Genomic DNA, 19,596 nt, shown 5'->3' on the forward strand with positions numbered 1-19,596 from the left:
ATTGAAATGTGTGACAGGATCAGACATAACAGACTTTAGAGCAACTGGAAGAGGTGCTCAGATTATTATTATTCTAACTATTGTTGGGGTTAACAGTCTTGACACATACAGCCAGTTTCAGTAAATTCTAATAGTTGCAGTCTCTTTTATTGTTAATTGTTGTTTTAATTAAAGTCCTCATTCTGTCCAATAGATCTCAGTTTTGTTAATAGATATGAGCATTTATTTACAGTTTTATAAATTTCCAGTTATCAATATTCACAAACATATTTCAATGCATACCAGTTAGATGTTCAGTCCTCCACTGGAATATACAGCAAAATCATAATACCTGACAATTGTAATAACATTTACACCTAACAATGTTTAACTTGCTGTTTAGTTGTTTTACTGGAAAATGGTTAAACAAGGCTTCTCTCAGGAAAACGACATCATATTAAAATAAAATCTTGTTATTGTCAGTTCATGTTGACAATCACATTTCTGCTTGACAGACTAAAAGCATGAAGAGTAAATAGTAGCACTTATAGTGCATGCCTTTAATCTAACCATGGTGACCAATGTTCCCTCTAAACCGAAAGTTCCCACACAGGCCACGCACAAGTTGGCCCCTTTAAATTACTGTGCACAAATATGCAAAAAAATTTAAAGGGCCTGCACACACAAATAAATCGTCCGTGCAGTCCAAAAAAAAGCTAGAGGGTATGTTGATTATGACCATCCTCAAGCCCAATGGTTTATTCCTGTTTTTTTTTACAATAGTACTTTTAAAGAAAAGACATATTTATAAAGTGCCTTCAATTACCTCAGGCTGTCCCAAAGCCAATTAGGTACTTTGAAGTGTAGTCACTGTTGTAATTTTGCAGTGGCTCATTAGAAGGCAGCAACCTTACTTCCCTTTTTAATTATGTTCTCTGCAATTTTAAATTATTTTAATCACATAGGCATGCGAGAAATAGAGGAAGATTTCCATCTTCACCTTTTAGGAGGTGATTGCCTTCCCTTTATAACTATGGGCAGAATTTTACGTCCTAGGGGTGGGCGTGTGCCTGACCTGATTGAGAGTAAAAGTGCACAATGACGTCGGGCGAGCATCCTGACATCATCACGCACTTGCGCAATATTTCGGTCAGTGGGCACTTGCAAGAGTTGGCAGTGCACCCAATTAAGAGGCCTATTAAGGCCATTAATCAATTAATTTAATCCTATTTTTCACTGCCCATCCAACGTTATGGTTGGGCGAATAGACCAGGCGGCCTTTGCGTTTTTGAGGAAACCTCATCCACAGGCAGGATGAGGTTTCCAACAGTAATTTTAAAAAAAATTGAAACATCATTTTTTATATGTCCCCGTTCATGTGACTGAGTCACGTGTGGGGACGTTTCCCTTATTTATAAAATCTTTATTTTTCATTTTAAAATTCTTCCGCTCCTTGAGGCAGCTCTGTGCCTTCAGTGCACACTCCCCCACATATGTGCAGACTTCAGCGCTCACGTCCCTCCCACCCCCACCTCGGCAGCGTTGAGGCTCTCAGCGTGCATTTCACGCTGGTTGGCTGTTAATCGGTTGGAGCCGGATCTCGGGTGGCGGTCCATTTCACGGCTGTTCCTCAGCCTACCCGCTGCGCCTGCCCGATGAAAGGAAAATTTTGTCCTATGGAATTCACTGTCCAGAAAGAGAAATGTATCATCTGGTATGAGACATGTTTACTTAACGCTAATGTCCAGACTTCATTTTTGCATGACAGATGGAACGTAAAGAAAGCAGAGGGGCAAAGTTTAATGCTTATGGAGTATAAAGGCAGGGAGTAGTTTAGGCATAGCCTGAGAGTACAGCATATTCAACGCTAAAGTAATGTTAAGGGTCTGTATGCATTAACAAAACATGTCACAAAGAAATTTTGCAATAAATAAGATCTATGTGCATATAGCTGAAAAAATGTCTTAGAATCACAGAATGATACAGCACAGTAGGAGGCCACTCGATTTATTTTACCTGTGCTGGCCCTTTGTTAGAATTATCCAATTAATCCCACTCTGTTGCTCTTTCCTCATAGATCTGAACTTTTTTCTCCTTCAAGTCTTACCCAATCATTACCATTGAATCTCTTTCTACCACCCTTTCATGCAGTACATTCCAGATTCGATCCAGACTGAGTATAGTAGCATAATGATAATGTTACTGGATTAGTTCAAATCTCAACCAGGACAGTGGGGGAATTTAAATTCAGTTAATTACATAAATCTAGAATAAAAAGCTAGCATCAGTAATGGTGATTATAAATGATTGGATTATTGTAAAAACCCAGCTGGTTCACTGACACCCTTCTAGGTAGGAAATCTGCTGTCCTTACCTGGCCTGGCTGACATGCGACTCATGACCACAGTAATGTGGTTGACTCTTAACTGCCCTCTGGTGGCCTAATAAGCCACTCATTTGTACCAAACCATGATGACAAAGAACTGCAGCAGTTCAAGGTGGGCAGTTCACCACAGTAAATGCTAGTCTTGCCAACAATCCCCACATCCTGTGATTGAATTTTAAAAATCATAACAACCTGCTGTGTGAAAAACATTTCCTCATTTTGCCTCTAGTTCTTTTACCAATCACTTTAAATCTGTGTCCTTAGAAGATGATACAGTATCATATGCAAAATGAAAGCAAAGATCATGGGAGTCTGCACATGAAGATCTGAATGGAAAAATGACAACAGGCAGATAATTGAGGGAGTGGCGGAGGAATGAACACAATGCTGAATTAATGTGGTATTGATGGCCAACCTGGTTATGACAAGTAACTGACTAATTGGTTCAAGTCATACGAGCGTACGAATTAGGAGCAGGAGTAGGCCTTTAAGTCCCGTGAGCCTGCTCCACATTCAATAATATCATGGCTGATCTGATTGTGGCCTCAACGCCATTTTACTACTTACCCCCATACCCTTTGATTTTCTTGTTTGTTAAGAATCTATGTACATCTGCCTTAGAAATATTCAATGACCTAACCTCTACCACTCTCTGGGGAGGAGAGTTCCACAGACTCATGACCCTATGGGAAAAAAAATCTCCTCATCTCTGTCTTAAATGGGAGACACTATTTTTAAATACTGTCCCCTGGTTCTAGTCTCTCCCACAAGAGGAAACATCCTTTAAACATCCAATCTGTCAAACCCCCTAAAGTTCTTATACATTTCAATAAAATCACCTCTCATTCTTCTAAACTTCCAATGGATACAGGCTCAAGACTGTCCAAGCTTTTCTCATATGATAAGGCCCTGATCCCAGGGATCAGTCAACTGAACATTCTCTGAACTGCTTCTAATGCAATTAAGTCCTTTCTTAAATAAGGAGACCAAAACTGTACTCCAGGTGTGGTTTCACCAATGCCCTGTAAAACTGTAGCAAAACATCCCTACTTTTATATTTCCTTGCAATAAACAACAACATTCCATTTGCCTTCTTAATCACTTGCTGTACCTGCATATTAACTTTTTGTGATTCATATACCAGGACACCCAGATCACTCTGTTTAGATAATATGCTGCTTTTCTATTCTTTCTGCCTAAGTGGACAAGTTCACATTTTCCCACATCATACTTCATCTGCCAAATTTTTGCCCATTCACTGAACCTATCTTATCTCTTTGCAGATTTCTTTGTCCTCTTCACAGCTTACTTTCCGACCTTTGTGTCATCAGTAAATTTAACAACTATACATGTTACTGGATTAGTTCAAATCTCAACCAGGACAGTGGGGGAATTTAAATTCAGTTAATTAAATAAATCTAGAATAAAAAGCTAGCATCAGTAATGGTGATTATAAATGATTGGATTATTGTAAAAACCCAGCATCCAAATCATTGATATAAATAGTAAATATTTGAGGCCCCAGCACTGATCCCTGTGGGACTTCACTTATTACGTCCTTCCAACTTAAAATGATCCATTTATACCTACTCTCCATTTCCTGTTAACCAACCAATCCTCTATCCATGCTAATGTGTTATCCCCTACACCATGAGGTCTTATTTTATCTAGTAACCATTGATATGGCACCTTATCAAATGCCTTCTGGAAATCTAAGTCCACCACATCCACAGATTCCCCTTTATCCACATTGCTAGTTACTTCATCAAAGAACTCTAATAAATTAGTCAAACACGATTCCCTTTCACAAAACCATGTTGACTCTGCCTGATTGCATTGAGATTTTCTAAGTGCCCTGCTATTACCTCCTTAATAATAGATTCTAGCATTTTCCCTGTGACAGATGTTGTTAATTGGCCTGTAGTTTCCTGATTTCTGTCTGCCTCCTTTCTTGAATAGAGAAGTTACATGCACTTTTTTCCAACCTGATGGGACTTTTCCAGAATGTAGGGAATTTTGGAAAATTAAAACCAATGCATCTACTATCTCAGCAGCCACTTTTAAAAAAAACCCTAGGGTGAAGTCCATCTGGACCTAGAGATTTGTCAGCTTTTAGTTCTAATAATTTTCTCACCACCCTTTTCCTGGTGATTCTATTGTTTTAAGTTCCTCCCTCCCTCTTGATTCACAATTATTTTTGGGATATTATTTGTATCCTCTACAGTGAAGACAGATGCAAAATATCTATTCAATTCACCCACCATTTCCTTATCTTCCATTCCCCCAACTTGCTCTCTAGAGGACCAATGTTCACTTTACTTATTCCTTTCCTTTTTAAATACCTGTAGAAACTTTTACTATATGTTTTTATATTTCTGTCCAGCTTACTTTGTACTCCAATTTCTCCCTCCTTATTATTCTTTTATTCATTCATTGCTGTTTTTTATATTCTGTCCAATCTTCTGACTTACCACTAATCTTCACAGAATTGTATACTTTCTCTTTCAATTTGATGCTATCTTTAACTTCTTTAGTTAGTCATGGCTGGTGCAGCCTTCCCCTAGAGTTTTTCTTTCTCACTGAAACATATCTTTGCTGTGTATTATGAAATATCTCCTTAAATATCTGCCACTACACCTTTACTGACCTATCCCTTAACATAATTTCCCAGTTCACTTTAGCCAGCTCTGTCTTCATACCCTCATAATAATCCTTATTTAAGTTTAAAACACTCATCTTAGACCCAATCTTCTCTCCCTCAAACGAAATGCAAAATTCAATCATGTTATAATTAATGCTATCTAGGGCTCCTTTACTATGAGGGAACACTGAAAAATCAAATCACCAACAAGGTTCTCACACTGCACACTGTAAACTAGGACCAGAGAAATATCTGAAGCAAAAGAACATTTCTTAGTTCAATAAGACCCTTAAATAAACCAAAGGGGAAAAAATTGATGCAGATTTTCATCTTTACAGCTCTAAACAGAAAGGAAAATTTGGCAGAGCAGATTGTACCACCGTAACAGATTCTGCCGATTTTCCTTCAATTTGAATTAATGGAAGGAAAACTGATGGATTAAGTAAAAGGTAAAAATGAAAATCTATCCCATTTTAAAAAATATCGCATGTACTCCTCAGCCTGATGTTATGCATGATTAGTATGATTAATACTTCTGGAACAGCCGGCATTTGCTAAACAATTCCTGTACATCCAGACACTGTCCTAGATGGAATTCCTAATATAGGTGTTATGTCAATAAGACATGAAAAGAAATCCAAAAGTGTATTACCAAAACTTTATTTTTTTTTTTTGCTATTTTTAAAATGGACATCTGCTGAACCACAAAATAGCAGCGACAAGTCACATGACCACAGGATTGGCCCTTTGTTCTGGAAGCTACCACTGGAGTTACAAAAACAAAAGAATTCTCCTCTTATCATCATAGAATATCACACCCAATTGTATAAGGGCATTATAATCACAAAACCAGGGGAGTCACAGATTAAAAACTTGTTATTCCTGCAGGGTTGTTCACAGACCCATCTCATACCTGGGATTGTACAGGTCCATTTCAATAGGGGACTGTTGAGGGGACAATGGGCATCATTTTGCATCATGATTAACTTACTTCTATAGCGGAGTCAGAGGGTCTGATTACACATGGCTTCCCAACACAAGAACCTCACTCAATATGGATGGTACCTCTTTCAAAAGCTAATGGCTGGGACATTATTAGTCCTGAAACCAAAGCCAGTTCCAGACAATAGATAAATATCCCCTTTGACATCATTATAAGGAAAGGTCACATGACTCAAGTGACCATTTTGAAATCTCTACATTCCTTTGAGAACTGAGAAACCCTCAGACTGCTGCTTGAACACCAACCAGAATGAACTCCATCAGCTCCTGGCAGAGCAAGAAGCCAGCCTCCAACTCTCAGCTGCTCAAAGCCTGTTTGATATTAAAAGTCTCTACCAAGCAGTTTAAGCACAGAAAATCCATTGGACTGTAATGTCATTAGTTTCAAGGATTTTCATGTTGTTATCTCCAACCAGAAACTCATCTGGAGTAAACTCTACCATGAATAAAACACCCTCTGGACTTTGACTTCTCAAACACTGGAAAGCACGTGGAGTAATATTCATTTGTGTTTTTTTAAATTGTTGTTATTGCCCATAGTTATAAATCTTCCTCTTTTCTATTCCCCCCTACTGTACTGTGTGTGTGTCTGAGGTTGTGAACACTCCCCTCCACCACTCACCCCCGGGTTTGAATGTGAACAAACTAACCTTCTGAGTTAATCATAATGCAAGTTTGCTGCGAGTTATTAGTAAATTGGATCACATAAACTGAGGGTTTGGGAAAACACGCCACAGCCTACTTTAAAAATAATTCAGAAACACCTCTGCTTACGGATAGATGGGGACAGGAAAAAGAAGTTCAGTTTCTCTCTCTCCTGTCTATAACGTATAAAAATCAGTCTCAATTACTTAGGTGTGGCATTTCATGGATGTTAACAAACTCAGAAATATGCTACATAACAACAAAGCAACAAAATTTTCTAAAGGCCAACAGCTTATAACAATTAGAGTATGCCAGACAAATGACATCCACATTACATGATTCCACAAATACAGCATTGTCTGTTTTATACCTATTCAACAGTCATAATGCATAATAACTGACAAAAATGCTGAATTTCACAAAACAAAAAAAAAGCAGTTAATTTCTATTTGCCCAGTTTTGAAAATTTATACTTATATTTGGGATTTTCTTGGCTATACTCATCAGTCAAATAATAAACTAAAATTCAACGATAGTCAGCTTTATTGATTCTACTCAAGCCTAGGGTTTCCTCTGGAGAGACTGCTTTTGGAAAATTCTTTTTAAGAATGTTGTATTGAATGAAGCCTTAAGCTTATCAAGGCATTATATAGTATACACGTACATCACTTTGGTGCATTCATGTGATGCAAACTAATTAGTTTAATATTTGATGTGAAGCACACAAAGTCAGTGTAGCAAATCTATCACTACTCTAGACATTTTGCAACATACTCTATGGTGACTGAGCAGATACTGCTAATGGAATATGTCAGTTTTGCAGTAAATGCATTTAAAGCTTACTTATAACTTAAATGGCATGATGGTTGGAAATGGAACTCAAAATTTCAGGAGGATCAGCTTCACGGTAGGTGAAAGAATGTTCTTGTGCTGACCTCAGACATGATAAAGACAGCCAACATTCGTGGTAACAAGGCAAAAAAATACCAAACAGCATGAAATGGAATAACCAAACAACATACAATTTTACAAGTGCAGGAAAAAAAACACAAATCTTTAAGAAATTTCAACTAGGATGTCCTTCTAAATCTGCGGTATTGTTTAGAAATTACCTTGTTCACAACTTGGAATTGCTCTTGTGTTTAATTCACTGTCAGAAATGTCTTGAGGATTATGAGAGTGGTTTCTAAATGTCAATCCAAGAATTATCTAGTTATTATGTCAGACAGGATTTTTCCTCCATAAAAGTTAATTTAATTAAATTATGCAAATTTCCTACGGAAATACACTGGGCAAAATCTTCTGTCATTTCTGATAGCATTTGACTGAATTGGTTCAGCTATTTGCTATCTTGTCTCAAAGGCTGAAGGTCCAAGACTTGAGCACATAATCTACGCTGCTACTTCACTCCACTGCTGAGGGTATGATACATTGTCCTTTGGATGAGATATTACCTGTTCCAGTGGTTCTGGTGAATGTTAAAGATCCCACAACACTTTATAAAGAAAGCGAAAGTTCTTGCCAACATTCGTCTGCCATCAAAAATCAGATTAATTGATCATTGGTTACACTGCTATTTGTGAGATCTGTTGTTCACAAAATTACTGCCACATTTGTTTACACATCAGTCATTATATTTCAAAAGTAGTACCCTTTATTTGCGCTAAGAGAAACTTGGTATGCTTCCTTCTGGCACCAGGAAGCATGTTTAGTCTTGTGTTAATTATAATGGAGGGAGAGATTCAACATTTTTGTAGGAGTGAAATCAACATTAGGTTAATGGGTTTGTGTTGTAACCTCTTGTCCAGATCTCCCCTGGAAGATATACAATTCTGTACTGCTTCTTCCTAGTCATTAATAAATATGATTAAAAAGCTGAGGCCTAGAACAAAGCCTTGGGAATACTACTTGTCACATTTCATCTAAAATTACCCTGTTCATATCCTATCCTATAGCAGGTGTCGCGCACTTATGTCTATCACCCTGATCCTGTTGACCATGATTGGCTCCAGGTTCCCAAAAAGCATGTAGTTAAATCATCATCTTTATATTTAAATCTTTTCTTTGTCTCATCCCCCCTAGCTCTACAACTTCACATCACCGAACACTCTATTTTTCTAACTCCAACTCCTTCAACTTTTTAAGGCTTGCCACCTCTTTGACCAAGCCTTCCAAAATCTCTTTATTTGGCCCAGCATAATTTTTATCTCATTACAACTCTGTAAAGCACCTTAAGCTATTTTTCCACTTTAAAGGTGTTATATAAATGGAAGTAATTGCAGTTATCGCGAACTTTGTGAGGTAAACAATATGCCTTCAAAAACCAAGCTCAGGGTTGAAAGAAGGCTACAAATAGTCTGATTCAGTCTGTTGCAGTAGGGGGATGAAGGTGGCGGCAAGCTCACAGCGTTTCTGCCACAGGCTAAAGAGAATGCCTTCGGTCATCTCAATGTTCACCTGTAGGAAATGTAGGACTGGATGTCAGACAAGGAGTCTGAGATAAAAACAAAAAAACTGCGGATGCTGGGAGTCTGAGAGTATAGGCACTGTGGAAGAGTTGAGAAATGGTGGCAAGGTAGAGCTGAGTGTCATCAGTTTACATGTAGAAGCTGGCCTTATATTTGTGGGAGCAACATTTGGTCAAGTCAAAAATGGGTGTCAAGGATGGATCCTGAGGGGACTGAATAATTACATATGTGCAAGTTATCAATTTGTGAAATACCATGAGGACAGGCTGTAAACTGTTTTAGTCAGATCTGTAAATATACATTCACTAATAATAAGTAATTTTTAATACTTTTTTTGTCACAGAGCTCAACAATAACAATCCCTCCACCAGGATGCTAGCCCAGGACTTACTTTTTAAATTACTGACCAACAAAGTATCTTTTCACTAGGATCAAAATATCAATAGTTGATCACAAGCATAGAGCACAACATAGTTTTGTTCACTTTTGATTTTATGTTTTAAATCCTCAGGGAAAAGATATGTCTTCTCTTTAAAAGAAGCTCCTATGCAATGACTTCATTTCTAAACGGCCTGTGGTTATGCAGTCTTCCACTGTGCATTGTGCTATTTCAGGTAATCAGATAGCTGTTAATTAATGAAAATGTCAGGTGAATCCCTCATCTTGGGTCATCATTATCCATTCAGAAACTGTATCCCAATATCATTAACAGTATCCAGTGCTACTTCCAGCTCAATTAACTTAATGTTATGCAAATGAATGCTCTCATCATCAGCTTAACCCACAATGTTAATAGCATAATTGGGCCCTCAAATGGGGCAATTAGACAAGGCTCCTTCCATTAGTCTTACAAGGCTAATTATTGTTAATAGGAGACAGGGACTACATCCCAAGGCTACAATAGAGAAGGGCAGCTGTCTGAAGAATACATACTAGACACACATAATGTGTGATTATTAATTCCGCAGTACAGTGTGGGACTTTTAAAAAAGCATAACTTTAAATGCAGTATCCTTTAATAAAATATGCCAGATTTTTTCTACTTAGCTCAGAGACATAATCAGTTTTCATAAGGATTATTTTCAATTCCAGAATTCTTCTCACGTTCCAGAAGTATGTATTCCCACAACTTTGAATTGGTTTGGTCCATACTTTACAAACGTATGCACAATTACCATCCACCTTGACTTTTTTAAACAACTTGTACTTATGAACACCACCCATCCCAGAGGTATCATGGAGCATCCAGATTCATTTATGTATTGACATGTCTTCATAATAATAATCAAGGCCCAAGTCGACAAGTCAAAATCCAATTAAATTAAATATGAATCTGATACTTTTATGTGTGATTGAGAAATGTTGTATGGTTTAATTAATGCCTAGTATTGCATCAGTATTCCTAATTTGTCATTCTAATATTGCTATCATATACAGGCTTAGTACAATTTGCTATTGTCTCCTTGCAATTGAGAAAAAAAATTCGTTTTTGCATTGTTCATAATTTTTCTCTCAAAAAGACTGAAGAATGACATAATTGAGGTCTTTAACTTCATATGCTGAATTTTCATTCCAGGGTCAGGAATCTGGTGTCCTGAACATTTTCGGGTCCCATCAGCATCAGCAGCAGTGTCATGACACAACTTTCAAGTGTCAGCCACAAATTGGTCTGGAGGTGGGATTGCACCCATTTAGGAGGTGCGGGCAGAAGGTGGCAATTAGGTATGGAAGGGTAATTTAAAAGGCAAATGGCAGCTATGGCTGGGCTTGCTGTTGCCTTTGGACATGGGTAGATGGGGCGAGCAAAGGGTCAGCAGTGGTTTGGGCAGCCGTCCCTAGCCACCCATAGTTTTTCTGATGCCTTCCCTGAAGCTCTCATCGAGGCTGTGGTGGACAGTAGAGCTGTATTCATCCCTTCATCTAGAAGAAGAGTTCCAGTGAGCCAGACCAAGCAGACATGGCTCTAGGTGACCACGGAGGCCAGCAGCATCACATTTCTCTCAGAAGTTGAAACTCCTTTTCCACACAAAATCAAACATCCCAGCTCTAGCAATGGCAACACTGGGCAACAGCATGAGCTGCAATCTCCCTTTTCATATGACGTTTTCACACTGCAATCATAAGTACTAATGGCTCCCCGCTGTGTTCCCCACAGCTATATTCAAACCTGTCCCAGATGCTCAGTCCCCATGCTGGCCATTTGAGAGCTGCTAACTGTTGCTCCCCATATTCCCTAATGAGCTTTACATCACGCTCAACAAGCAATTAATTGGAGGCGTGCAGACTGCTGACTCCCCCCACCTATGCTCTTTCAAAATCTAATCACGTCACTGAGGTATTGGGAACCAGTGATGCCTTTCAATTGAGAAATTTTCCAAGCCTGCCTGCACCCGAACTCACCCCCAAGGATGACTGAAAATTCAGCCCAATGAAAGGGTTTGATAGGGCAGATGAGGATGTTTCCACTTGTGGACACTCCAAAAATAGGGGCTATACATATAAGATAGTCACCATAAATCAATTGGGGCATTCAAGAAGAATTTATTTACCCAGCAAATGGTTAGTATGTGGAACTCACTATCACAAGGGGTAGTTGTGGTGGATAGCATGGATGCATTTAAGAGGAAGTTAGGTAAACACAAGAGGGAGACAAAAGTAGTAGGTTATGTTGAAAAGGTTAGATAAAAGGGTTGGAGAAGGTTTGCATGGAGCATGAACACTGGCACGGTTCTGTCAGGCCGAATGGCCTGTTTCTGTGCTTTAAAATTTTATGTAATTCTATGTAAAACAACCAGTTCAGAGATAAATTTTGCAATCTGTAGCATTCTGTATTTTGAAGTACAATCTAACGTTTCTTCACACATGCATTTCACATAATATGCTGTTAAACAGCAAAATTGGCTTGACAGGTCACTCGATTAGAAGACAACAATGAAATGTTTATATTAACTTCTGCCTCACATAAAGCTGAGTACAAAGTGGTGGGGGATGTAGCAGAAAATGAGCCCATCACGCCACAAAGTAGCTAATCTTCACACGATTTTTTTTCAACCACAATGGAAGAACTTTGATCACTGCCATGGTAATCTTTGTGAGATATCCAGGACTAACCGGCAAGAAATCTGAAAGCAGATCAGGAATCCTGAAGGAGTTGGTAGCAGATCTGGGTGGCAGAAACTACAACTGGAAAAGAAGTACTTAAAAATGGAGCAAATGCTCAACTGGCAAAAATCAGGATTTGCCGTTTGAAGTGAAGAAAGAAGGACACCTTTGAAACAGTCCTGTAAGTTTGGAAAATGTGAGAATTTGGCTTTCTGAAAGCCACATTCAGGGTCAGTATTCTAAAATAATATCTAATAGGATTGTGAATGACACAATTTAAAAACATTTCAAACTCCTTTTGAGACATGGACAACATTTTTTGTGGAAGCAAGTGGAGAAATAAAAGGCCAGGGATTTTTAAATGATTGATGACAAGATTGTCCATTCAGAAAATAAGCTAGTGTTTCATGCTAATAGCCTTGCGATATCTATTTGGTTTAAATCAAAAAAGGGCAGGTGCCCTTATACCAACAACCACATCCATTTAAAGTATCTCTGTTACGCCAAGATTTCCTCTAAGTTAATTATTTAATCTTTGCTGCAAAATACAATTTTTTGAAGATTGCTGCTATAATTAACCAAGACATTCACACAACAGAAAAGCAAATCGCTGTCACTAATAATGATTTCTGCAGGAGAGCATAAAGTAACTTTAAAAAACACAGAACAGACGTGCATACCTGGAATTTCATCACCAAGACGGAAAGCAGGAGTCGGAAAAATTGCTGGCTCCATGTGCCTGCCTTGGGAGAAAGTGCCCACGAGGACAGGATCTTCATTGCCAGAAGGCTGTGTGGGCTGCAGTTGGGCCAGTCGACCAGGGAAAGAGGTCAGAGGTGCTGAGGCGGGCAGTTTAAAAGGCCAGCCTTGATGCTTTGGGATGTTGTCCCAGTTATTATGAAAAGCCCTCCAGCCCTCACCCTTGCACTCGATCACACCCACCCACCCCCCCACATACACTCCCCATGCCCCATCCATGGCTCCTCATACCCCAATGCCCAAGCTATGCTCCTCCACCTATCCCCATAGTCCCTCATACTCCCTATGCCAAACTACGCCCCTCCCACCCACCTCCCATAGCCCCACGCCAAGCTATGGCACTCCCATGCCCACTAACCCACTATACACTATAAAGCCAATGAACTGTGTAATGACAATAGGATGTATAAAAAAAACTTCATAAAAATCATTCATTTATTACTTTGCACTTTTAAAAAAAAGTCTTTTTACTACAGGGCAATAAAAGTGTCAATAATCCAGACCCTTTAAAAGTATCAATAGCAGAAACTGCAAGCACTTAAAACCTCTTAACCTTGTGTAAATAAACATTGTGCAATTGGTAGTAGAGATCCGAGAGTCAAAGCTGTCAATCAAGAAACGTTTTCCGTGGGGGATGATGGGTGTGGGATAGAGTTGGGCCCGCCAATCCTTGAAGCAGATCTTAGGCAGCTACAAGGGTAGCCAAGTGCTGAGACGGGCTGTTAGAAGAGCCAGCCACAGTTCTCTGGGACTTCCTGTCAGCTGTTTTAGGCCAAGGCTACCCAAACCATGGGATGCAGGATGTAATTTGGGATTCACAATGTACAAAACTGTGATGGCGACCAAGGAGAGGAGTCTATCCTGAGGTCCCATGATGCACTTTTTCCCATCTCACAGCCTCAACAGGAATCCCAATTGGAGGAACAGTAGTAAGTAAAGGATGGAGAAAGGACATGATGTAATTGGAGGGTGGGGCCAGGAAATAACCTCTGCGTGCCTGAAACCTGCGAACTTCTTACTGGCATAGTAGTCAACAGCTCTAATCTGCAGCTGAACAGACTGAAAGTGATTTGATACAAGTAAGTCCCTGTTTTGGGTTGCCTCATTCAGCACCATTTCACTTTAGTGTCATTGATAGAAGGCCAGTATAGACGCTTAGCATTGGGACTTTCAGTTTCTTTTCCTTCCAGCATTGATTTGTGTCGGGGTCGTCAGAGTGTCCATGACTCAATCATGCCATTTTTGAGCAGCCGCTCTCACTCCTGGAGACTCTCTCACGCTCTTCGCTTCCCTGCTCGACCATCCCCACTCTATGCTTCTCTGTTCAACCATCCCTATTCTTTGCTTCTCTGCCCAACTGTTCTGCTCACCGCTTCCCTGCCTGACCATCACCGTTCTTCGCTTCACTCCTAGTCTTTCCTGCTCGCAGCTCCACCCGCTGATTTCCTCCCTCCCAGCAACGCTCTTCTCAGCCCTTGCTCACAGCAAGGTTTTGATAAAGGAAGCAGCGAGCAGAGAGAGTCGGGAAGGGAAACAAAGAGTGGAGATGGTCGGGCAGAAAAGCAAAGATGGGGATGGCCAAGCAGGGAGGCAAAGAATAGGGTGGTCGGGCAGGGAAGAGAAGAGCGGGGATGGTCAGGCAAAGAAGAGAAGAGCTGGGATGGTCGGGCAGGGAATCGAGGAGCAGGGATGGTCGGACAGGGAAGCGAAGTGAGGAGGTGGTCGGCTAGGGAGGCAGCAGTGGGGACAGTTGGGTTCGGAAGCAAAAAACAGAGGTGGTTGGGCAGGGCAGCAACAAGCAGGACGGTTGGCTAGGGAAGTGGCAGGTGTGGATGGTCAGGCAGGCAAGCGAAGAGCAGGAATAGCTGGGCAGGGAAGAGAAGAAAGGGGATGGTCAGGCAGAGAAGTGAAGAGCAGGGAGGATCAGGAAAAGAAGCGAAGAGCAAGGATGGTTGGGCAGGGAAACGAAGCATGGAGATGGTCAGGCAGAGGAGTGAAAAGCAGGGATGTTCGGGCAAGGATGCAAAGAGAGGGGATGGTTGGGCAGAGGAGCGGCATGGGGGTCAGTTGGGTGGGGAAGCTGCAAGTGGGGATGGTCAGACAGTGAAATAATGAGAGACCGAATGTCGGCCTGCGGGAGTGGCAACAAGCGGGTGGTAGGCCACTTTAGTAGCTTTTATTTTTTAAATATTATATTTTAGAAGTTATTTCATATTTTTAAGAATTTAGCAATGTAAAGTATATCAACTTAATAGGGTGTTATAATTTTTTTTCTGGTGAGGAACCACCGAACTACAGATTTACATCAGTTTTATGGGAAAATGCGATTCACTTAAAGTAATTTCATTTAAAGTCGTGATTGTCAGGAACCCAAGTACAACTTTAAGTGAGGACTTACTGTTGTAATTACTTGCAGGTCACACCATGAACAATTTTTTTTAGCAGAGCTTCCACCTCCAGCATCAAGCCTTCTGACTCCTCTGGAAATGAGGAAAATGTAGGAAACGTGTCCGTAAATATGTTCATGCTTTCCTTGGGTATGGGTTCCCAGCTGTTTTGTCTTCCTGATACTTTAGTGAAGGTTATAATTCTGCTGTTTAGTTTTATTTTGATACTTTGATACAGCAATAGAGGTTATTATGCTGATGTGTTTTATTTTGGCACTTTGTTACAGTACTGAAGGCTAACATATGCTGCTGTTTTGTTTTATACTTCAATAATACAATACTGAAGGCTATCATATGCTGCTGTTTTATTTTATTTTGGCACATTAATAATAAAACAATGATAGTTACTGTTCTGCTGTTTTATTTTATTTTGGCACATTAATAATAAAATAATGATGTTTACTATCCCGCTGTTTTGTCTTATTTTGGCACTGCCCACCACCCTCTCTCATAAATTGAATCCTGCCTCCCAACCTTCATCAACTCTGGAGTCACACCAAGTCTGAGATGTGAAAATGGGGTCACACTGGGGAAAAGTTTGGGAAGCACTATTTTAGGCCCTCAAGATCTCGCCCCTCACATCTTCCCAACCCCTACCCATTCCCCATGGCCTATCCATGCTAACTCATGCCAACCCCTGATCCCTATCCACCTCCATTACTGCTTATAGACCCAATGCCAGTTAAGTGCCAACTCATGACACCCCACTTCCCACCCTTTGCCCCTTTCACCCTCCATGCCAGCTCACCCAGTATCCACCAGGCTCAGAACTCAGGAGCGATGTTGAGATGATATAAGATAAAGTTCTAAATATCTATTACAGCCTTCACTATTTTATATATATAATATATATATATCCCATTCATGTAAATCCATTCAATATATTTATATTTAAATCCCCTCATGTATTTTGAAACAGTAGTATTCATAACCTCACATCAAAGACAGCAAGCCCTTTAATAATCTCTTTGACCTGTCAATCAAATTGTAAACTTACAAACCCTTACAGTGATAATAATAGGTTGTGGAAAGCAGCCAAGCATTAATAATGTTATAATGAGAGCACATAGGGTTATGTCAACAAACAGCTATTGAAACTGCTGGAACTGATTTATTTTCAACTCTCACAGACATAGGCAGGCTGTTTTCTCAGTTTAAAGGGCTGGCCATTTAAATAACTTGACGGTTCTACATACCTTATCCACCCCTCATTAGCACTTGCAGATACTCTAAATTTTTTTTTTAGGTTTTATTTTACAAAGTGGAATAGTTTTATTAAGTTAGCTGTATATCCTTTACCAGAAAACAATTTCTAGAAAAAGTTCTTCTGAAATATAGATATAGCTACGTGTTTGCACACCCAGGGTCGGATTTTTGCAGAATTGGGAAGACTCCGGGACCTTTAAAAATGGCGGCAAAGACACGGATGCAGAAGTCCCGTCCCTTTTCCAACAAATCTCATTTTTGCCGGTAGGGGAAAGGTGTGGGGAGTGATTCACACATGAAGGAAACTCAAACTCAATAGGGCCTCTTGAACTCAGTGCTGAGTTCAAACAGACACCAGTTGACTGTTGCAAGAGCCTGAACCCACAATGTGGGAGTCACAAATTCATGGAGTAGGTGTAAATGCTCTTGAAGAGCGGATGAAGTCTGTTTAACTGTCATGATCTTAAGTATTTTGAATCTCCCTCTCTTTAAACTGCAATTGGTGTGTCCTGCCATGGAGAGGTGGGATGCTTATTAACATATTTAAAATTGGGCTCTCAAAGTGTAATTGGGAGCACAATTTCAAATTAGCTGGTGTTACATGTCCCCCCACCCCCGAAGGCGGCCCTCCTCCCTCCAGGCTTCCAAAAGTGAGTCTCCTGCCCCCAGCCCTCCTACCCGCCACCTAGACTATCCATTTAGTTGGCTGTTGGGCAGGAGATGGACCTACAGGATGCCTGAGGTCTTGCCTTTAAGATTGGCAGGGCCTCCACTTTCTCGATCTTGCCAAGTTCTTCAGCCAGTTTAGCCTCATCTGCACCCTACCCATAAATATTAGGGTCATAGATTCAAATCTTAAACGAATTCCAGCTACTACTGCTGAGAATCAGTTATGTGCGACAAGTTCATTTTGAGTACCATTGTAAGATAACAGAAGTGCTAAATCTAGTTAATGACTTTGAAGTGATTACTTATTTAAATGAATCCTATCTTTGCAATTTTAATGAATAAATAATTACAAGACCACAGGTTAATCATAATTAATGCTGCTTTATGACTGGAAACTTAATTTTAGCTGTAACAAGGGCGCTTTGTGGAATTTGTAGCAGTAGCTTGTCCACATATAAGTGAGTGCCAGTCTCAGAATGTGATACCAAATGCAGTTACTGGCCTGTTAGTATTGGTAAAGAAAGAATTTTCATTATCACATCTGCAGGATGCCCAATATATCTTTTAACTAATGGACTACTTTTGAATAGCAGTCATTGCTTTTATATAGGCAAGTGCAGCAGCCAATTTGTGTACAAGGTCCTACAAACAGAAAACGAATGATTGAATAAATGATTAGAACATCTGTTTTTGGGAGTGTTGGTTGAGGGAAGAATATTGGCCAAGGCATAGGAAGAAAGTACTGCTTTTTCTTGATTTATGCTGCAAGATCTTGTACATCAGAGCAGGCTGGCAGGCAGGCCCTCCAGTTAAGGTCTCATCGGAAAGATGGCACCTTTGAAAATATGGCACTCCCTCAGTACTGTACAGCTTAAGTTACTGAACTCAAAATCTTTTGATTCAGCAAGAGTGTTACCAACTTCACCTAGCTGACACCCAAGCTCATATATTACTGTTTCCTCTTACAGAACTTTTAGAGTTAACATTGATCTCACATTCATCTCTTATAAATGATGCTTAAATACCATTTTCCTCTTTAAGTAACTTCATTAGAATAATGCAGTGACTCAAATTGTTAAAATTAAAAAGCTCATTGCAGCTTCAACTCCACAGAGGAAGCCAAGAGACAAGCCCAGGAAGAATTACATATTTGTTGAAATTTTGCTTTGGACAAAGTCAGCAATGTTTGTACCGTAAGTATAACTTAAAAACACATGGAAAAGGTTGTGAATTTACATGAAATGCTTATTTGAAATTCTAGAATCCCCTGCCTCTAAAGGACACAATTTCACAAATAAGTTCTTGGCTTATTCGGTTTTCTATTTTACTGTGGATGCAGCACTATAATCCTCTAAAATCACACCTTATGAAAATGCTTTCTCTGCACACAGAACTAAAGAGTGATGAATATTCTACCGCATGCCCAACAAACTTTTTGTAAATGGCAAGGATAGAGGACAGGTACAGCTGTATTAGTACAATTAATGAGGAGTAAGATAGGGCTGTAGCATGCAGAGTGACATCTACCACTTGAAATGGCTAAAGACTGAGTAGCTGATAATGTGGTTATTAACCTTGCTGGCCCCAAGATTGTGCTGGAGATTTCAACTCCATTTTCCCATTGAACCTTCTATTAATCTGCTGTGTGTTCTCAGTAATCCATTTGGGGATCAGCACTGGAGAATACTCCAGTCTGTGCAAACACAACACATTGATGAATTCACTTACCTGTGTTCAAGCAGTCAAAAGTCTACTGCTGAATTTCCTGGACAGAGCTCAAACTTAGTCCAAGTTAACAGTAAAATGGTTGTCATAGATTTTCTAGTTTTACTAGTCAGCATTCTATCTTTTAGCAATGTTTTAATTCGGTCATTTTAGCTTTGTTTTGATGCAATTACAAGCATTCATGATAATTATCACATAACACAGTATAGAAAAAAATAATTCAGCCCTGCGCAAGATTAAATTTCAGGTGCCTCTCCCTTTCTTCCTGATTAGGGCAGAGTTTAATGCCCTCCCTCATGGCAGGTTTGGTGGTGGGAGGTGCATTTAATCAGACAAGAGGGTGATGGGTGGGAACCCCACCACCTTCCTGCCTCCACCCTGATTAAGTCTGTGGTGGGAAAACCCACGGATGGCCTGCCTGCCCCACTGCCAACTGAGGCCCGTAAGTGAGCAACTAATGCCTACTTAAGGGTCTCAACCAGTGGCAGATGAGGGGCTCATCATGCAGACAGCACAACAAGCAAACCCATGCAGGGTTGATTGCAGGCTCCCAGGGGGGTCCCTCGT

At 40.0% G+C, this 19,596-nt stretch overlaps 1 protein-coding gene across 1 annotated transcript in view; it reads right to left on the reverse strand.

The window, feature by feature from the left end:
* ak8 (adenylate kinase 8) overlaps positions 1 to 19,596 on the reverse strand; it is a 140,111-nt gene that overhangs the window by 25,027 nt on the left and 95,488 nt on the right. The window lies entirely within an intron of this gene.

The sequence above is a fragment of the Carcharodon carcharias genome, chromosome 8 (genome assembly GCF_017639515.1).
Source record: "Carcharodon carcharias isolate sCarCar2 chromosome 8, sCarCar2.pri, whole genome shotgun sequence".
Lineage (NCBI taxonomy): Eukaryota > Metazoa > Chordata > Chondrichthyes > Lamniformes > Lamnidae > Carcharodon > Carcharodon carcharias.